Source organism: Rutidosis leptorrhynchoides, chromosome 2, assembly GCF_046630445.1.
Source record: "Rutidosis leptorrhynchoides isolate AG116_Rl617_1_P2 chromosome 2, CSIRO_AGI_Rlap_v1, whole genome shotgun sequence".
Lineage (NCBI taxonomy): Eukaryota > Viridiplantae > Streptophyta > Magnoliopsida > Asterales > Asteraceae > Rutidosis > Rutidosis leptorrhynchoides.
The window spans coordinates 588,130,803-588,136,748 of NC_092334.1; the positions used below are offsets into that span (position 1 = coordinate 588,130,803).

General features: G+C 33.3%; 1 long non-coding RNA gene across 11 annotated transcripts; it reads left to right on the forward strand.

The window, feature by feature from the left end:
• The first annotated feature begins 689 nt into the window (after nt 1-689).
• LOC139893304 (uncharacterized) lies at nt 690-3,794 on the forward strand. Of its 11 annotated transcripts, none has more exons than XR_011774462.1 (4): nt 690-899; nt 1,143-1,236; nt 1,347-1,417; nt 2,025-3,794. It is a non-coding gene; the product is annotated as an uncharacterized lncRNA (long non-coding RNA). The 11 variants fall into 11 exon arrangements; XR_011774460.1 differs by having other exon boundaries at nt 1,143-1,196; XR_011774465.1 differs by having other exon boundaries at nt 1,143-1,196; nt 1,359-1,417.
• Nucleotides 3,795-5,946: the final 2,152 nt, after the last annotated feature.

A 5,946-nucleotide genomic window follows, 5' to 3' on the forward strand; every position in this document is an offset into this window, starting at 1 on the left:
ATGGACTGCACACGCAGATAAACAGTCATCAATAGCCTACATTATAATACTTTTTGAAAGTATGTGACATATTTTTTTTGGGTATATAGCTTACATTGAAACAATAATAAACGTATAAAACTATTTGGTAGCCTTAACTCAATTCTTTTCCAAAGTTCAAAATTTGAGTGAAAAAAAAGAGAAGTGAAAAAAAAAAAATATTAAAATTTTGTGTTGGTGAAGAAGAACGAAAATGAATGAAAAGATGATTTTAGGCCACTCCCAATCGTAACTAAACTATTCATCCTCTTAACCTTCCACATCAGCGCCACATCAACACCAATATCCTATAACTAACTCATAACTAAACACTCCCTATCATGGCTAAAACAATACTCCTCTTAATATACAACGTACAAGCAATAAAGCATTAATTCCAACAATAAAAAGCACTGGAACCCGCAATTCCTATAACTCTTCCGTTAAATCTATGATGAAAGCGGGTAACTAACGCGGGTAACTAAGTGGTGCCTATGGTTAGTTACGGGTAATGAGTGGGTAATGGGCGGGTAACTAACCATAGGGGTGGTCTTAGTGTAATTACTACTATACATACTAATCCTCGTAAATGGCATCTAATACGAACCCGACACATACCCAAAACGAACCCGACACATACCCAAAATCACTGTCATACTGTCCCACTTTTTTCCCCCCACTCTAACCTGTATTCTTCATCCTCTTCCAGCGACACCCTCATCTCTCTCTTCAACACCCCACAATCGATTACGTCAAAATTACACCGTATTAGTCTACGGCATCACCACCAACAAATCCGTCGCGAAAATCCGATCACCACCGTACAAACTTTGACAGATCTTGCATAGAAACGCGTGTCTACCCGCGGCTCAACGGCTAGGGTTCGTTTAAAATCTTCCTGAACGATTGTTTTTATTTTTTATTTTTTTTGAATGATTGTTGTCAAATTAGGGTTTCCGATTTTTCCAATTTTTGGGTTTCTAATTACTCTGAAAAGTTGATCAATAACAAACCCGAATCCGTGTTGCAGTCATCAATAATAGTGGTGGTTTCTATGAATTTTTTTTTATATAGAAATTAGGAGTCTATCGTGTTAATAATATTTCAGTTTTTTGGTTAATCAGCAGGAGAAAGCAAATTGGCTATTGTGAGATGGTGATTCTACAACTGCACAAAAGGTGTTCGATGATATGTTCATAAGAAGATTGACATTCTATGGTTTCTGTTACACTGGCTTTGATATTAAAGAATGTGTTCATTTAAGATTTTAAAGAATTAGGTTTAAAGTTGTACATTATTTATAAACCGTTGTACTGATCAGTCTACAGATTTCTGAACAGTCAATTGCGAGTGGTTTAATACCATAGAAGATACTGGCCATGCTCAGCTTTATCACAAGGTTAGAATTTTCTTGATTATTTTGGTTTCTTGGTTTTGAGGTTTCTTTTTTTTTATACAAAATATTACTGATTTTGTGGGACTAATGGAATTTTGAACGTTTCTAGATGTTTTTGTTCAAAATTTATGTTTGAATCTGATATCAGTGGGTTTAATGCAAAAGATTTTCATGCTACAAATGTGTTAATTCAAGGTTTAGAAAGAATTTAATGTTTTTATATTGGTTTCCTGCTTATGGGGGTTTCTTTTTTTGTGAGTTTTTCGTGCAAAATATTACTGATTTTGTTGGAATAATGGACTATTTAGTCTTAATTCCTAAAGAATCTGTTAATTCAAGATTTTAAAATATTAGGTACAAAGTTGTACATAATTTATGAACTGTTTTCTTATCATTCTACAGATTTGACCTCTTAAAATGTTTAAATGGAATGTTTTTTGATGTTTTTGTACAAAACTTTTGTTTGGACGTGATATCAGTGGGTTTAATTCGAAGGATATATTCATGCTACAAATGATCAAAAAAGACTTTCCTTGCGATGCTGACCAGTTTTCGCATCCTTTGCACTCATGGCAGTCATGAGTCATTGATTTATCATCTCTTTTTGCAGAATATCAACACCTATACTTGAAGGCATATGTTGTTTTACTTAATTGTTACAATTCAATAATGATCATGATGATGATGTCATATGATATGAGTTGTTACATGGAATTCGTGTAAGTTAGTCACTTTTTTTTTTCTTTCCTAAATTGAATGATTTTCGTAGGTTTGAGTTAATCGATCAAAGGTTGATATTTACTGTATTTTGGCGTGGATACTTTTAGGGGTGGTCTGATACTTTCGATGTCGGTGTGCTTATTTTTTTTGCAGCCATGGAGGTTTTATCCCTTTTGTTCCATTTTTTTTACAGATACTAGCCTGGTGCTTTCTTTATAAAATTTTCTTTTTTTTCTTTTAATAAACAGGTATTTGGAATTTTTATAGTTTGAGTGCTTCTTGCTATGAAGTTTATGCTGTTTTTCACCTAAAATTTTCGTATTGGTGTACGTGCTTGTGTGATGATATCATGATAATATACTTCAATTGAAATAACTTAACATTTTTTTTTCTGCTGCTTAGATAGGCAGGCTAAAAGATTTGGTGATGATCAATGTTTCTGCTGCTATTTGGTGGTATTATTGGCAAACTCATTTTACAGGTAATTATTAGATGTTAACTGATACGCATGTGGTACATTTACTCTTTCGGTCAACAATTTTTTTTTTCCAGAAAAAGAGATGTGTATTTTGATGGTGGGGCTCGATGCAACTGGTAGGAACACCATTCTGTAAAAGCTCAAGCTTGGTGAGATCATTATAACGATACCATTAGTATGTTTTTGTTTACATAGGCTATATAGCATCGTATGTGACGTTTTTTATACAGTGCTTTGATTTATAGCTTTGATTTATATCACTTACCACTTTTTGCTTTGTGTACACATTTTCCCCCTATGTACTAATGGGCACCCAGAGTTACGCCATTTTTAATTATAGCTCCTGTCATTTTGTACATGTTAATTTATATGTTTAGTGTTTCTATTACGAACATGGTGGGGCCTTGGATGGTTCAGAGTGTTTTAGTTGTTTCGGTGTCGCCCCGGTTGAATTCCCGGTTCTTTTTCTTTTTAACCTCATTTATTTTCATGACATGATAAAAGTAACAGTCGTAACTATTTGAGCAGGGATTCAATGGAAAAACTAATATCTTCCGATTGAAGACATGGACCAAAAGCTATACTACTTGCTGTGGGTGACATTATTATACGCTACCAATAGGTATGTATCCAATAAGATTACAAGAATGAATGACCCTTTTCTACATAAAAACCAAAGTAATGATATTCACCAGACATGGACCAAAAGCCATAGGTATGTTGATGATGTTTTTTTTTTTTAGGTTTTGTCTTCGATATTGGAGTGTCTTTGCTTGATTTTAGATGTTTTCTTTACATATTTACTTGGCAGCTACTGTTTCACCTATTAAGTTCACAATCTTCATCTATTGTGCCACATTCATTGTCTGCTATGATTTCGCAAGAAGGTATACAGAACTTTTGACACACAGTAGCCGTGCTAATATTGTGATGATGACATTGAAGATGCAATTTTTTAGCAGTATTCTCTAAGAAATTTTAGTAGCGGATTTGAAGTTGTTGTGGACTTGACAGTTTAATATATATATGCGTAATAATCAAAATTCTCAACTACAATAGTAACAGCAACATCAGTAGGAAAACATCCCAAGAGCACAATTTTTTACACCTTTCATTTGTCTTAATGTTGTGAAGTTTTCATTTGTCTTAATGCTGTGCAGTTTATAGTTATCATTTCAAATTATCGTCAAGCATATATGGAAAGCATATATGGAAATGATAGTTGCTTGGATGTTATAGAGTGGAAAGCAAATTCACTCATTAGGACCTCTTTTATTGGTGCCAAATTGGGTAATAGTAGATTTCGACACGTCCGCTTCTCACACAAACGCCTACAAATATCTGCCGCGAAGCACGGACCCCACACTAGTTTTCTTATATTAATTGTTCAACCAAACAACGAAATGGAATATCAACTACGATTCCGTTGAACTCCAATCAATTTGGTAAATCAAACACATTAGTACAAACGATGCTCGTAAAATAGAGGCTATAAATACAATATCTTTTTTATGAAAAGTGATTTTTATCAAACCATTTCATCTTAATAATTCCTCTCACCATTAAATCATTCATAACGGTACCCATTCCCGATTCGTTCGCCCTTCAAGGTTTGGCTCTCCCTTCTATCTTGCTAATTTTTATGAGCTAAATCTATAATCTATAACATACTATAAATCGTGAAGATTAGTCTGACGTGTCAGTCCTTAATTACATCTTAAGCTTGCTTGCTGAGGTGTAAATTAGTTAATTAATCACAATTAATGATAATTAACCAAAGAAAATACACGTAGACATCTAAGAGGCTCAAGGGAAAATCACGCAGAAGAAATTTGGACGTCTTTAATCTCATACACAGCAACCCTAACCCATCTCCTACAATCCCTAATACATCCATCGATTTAATGTCTCAAGCGAATATGTACTCAATCGCAATTTCAATTGTATTTTCATCATCAATCGCAACACCTCAATCTTGGGTTATCAATCGCTAAATATATACATGGTTAGGGTTTATCATCGCTCAGTTAGGGTTTAATTTGATTGTATTTTTAATAGGTGAAAACAACAAATACGGTTTACATCGATATCGAAAACAAAGGAACCACATACTACGCCGATATCTGAAACACATGAATGTCGAATCAGTTATCGTCTTTCTGCATTCCCAATCCAACACAATCATTCCAAATATTCAACAAGTATTGCAATCAAAATAGCAAATTTGTAGCCGATTGACACATAGGTATGTAATTTTGTTGTACAATTCATTGTGTTTTAATTAATTTTGGTTGTTCATGTCATGTTATTATTGTTCGTGAATTGATGTTTTTTTACTTTTTCTTATAATGAATGAATTATGAATTATATGTATATATGTATTACTACTTACAATTTAAGATTAGGATTAGTTTTATACACACACACACAATTTAATAAGTTGAGTATGGTTATGTAGCTGAAAATTGATGCATGATTATACACACACACACAGTGCTAGATGAAGATTACAGCCAGTTGTGTTAGGATAATACGATGGAGTCACAATGTAACCAATCGATTACATAGCTAAACATTATTTACGCCTCTCACTAGCCCATATTAAACTGAGTAAATGTTGTTCTTAGGTTTGCTAACTTCAACTATGATCATAGTTTTAAGTTCATTGGTGTGCTGAAGTAAATATTTTATTGTTAAAGACCTTTGGGAAAATAGAAGTACCTTTTAGGCAAGAAAAAACCCGCGTTTTTTGTTCATCTGGTAGTAATGTTTATCAATATCTGCATTCAGGTATCCTGTGAGACAATAAAATCTTTTGTTGAAAATAAGTTTGGAATATGCTATGCTATTAACAATTACCATTGTCTTACTGCTCACGATGATATGCAACTCATTAGTTTACCAGGAGATGCCACGAGCTTTTTGCTGCTAATCGAAAATACAACCAATCAAGGAGTTGAACATTTTGCTGAAGTCCTGATAGGTGGTACATTCAAGTTTGAGAAAACCTCTGTGAAGATGAAACAAATTATCAAAAAACGCCTCTTAGAAGTCCCGTCGAATACAGGACAGGTAAACTTATCTGATTTTCAGTTTTCAATAGTTAAGAATCCACATAATTTCAGTTATGTATCCAACTACAATAATAATAAACCATTAACCGTCCATTTATGTACACTCCAATTTACCTTTGGATTAGTTGGTTTCTCAATTAAAGTTAAATTTAAAATGACCATATTAATAGGGAAATATTTACAGTGATTACATCTAATGTTCAAATCTTTATTTGGAATCTCTAACCACTTGTGTATGATACTAAATTTTTAGTACAGTA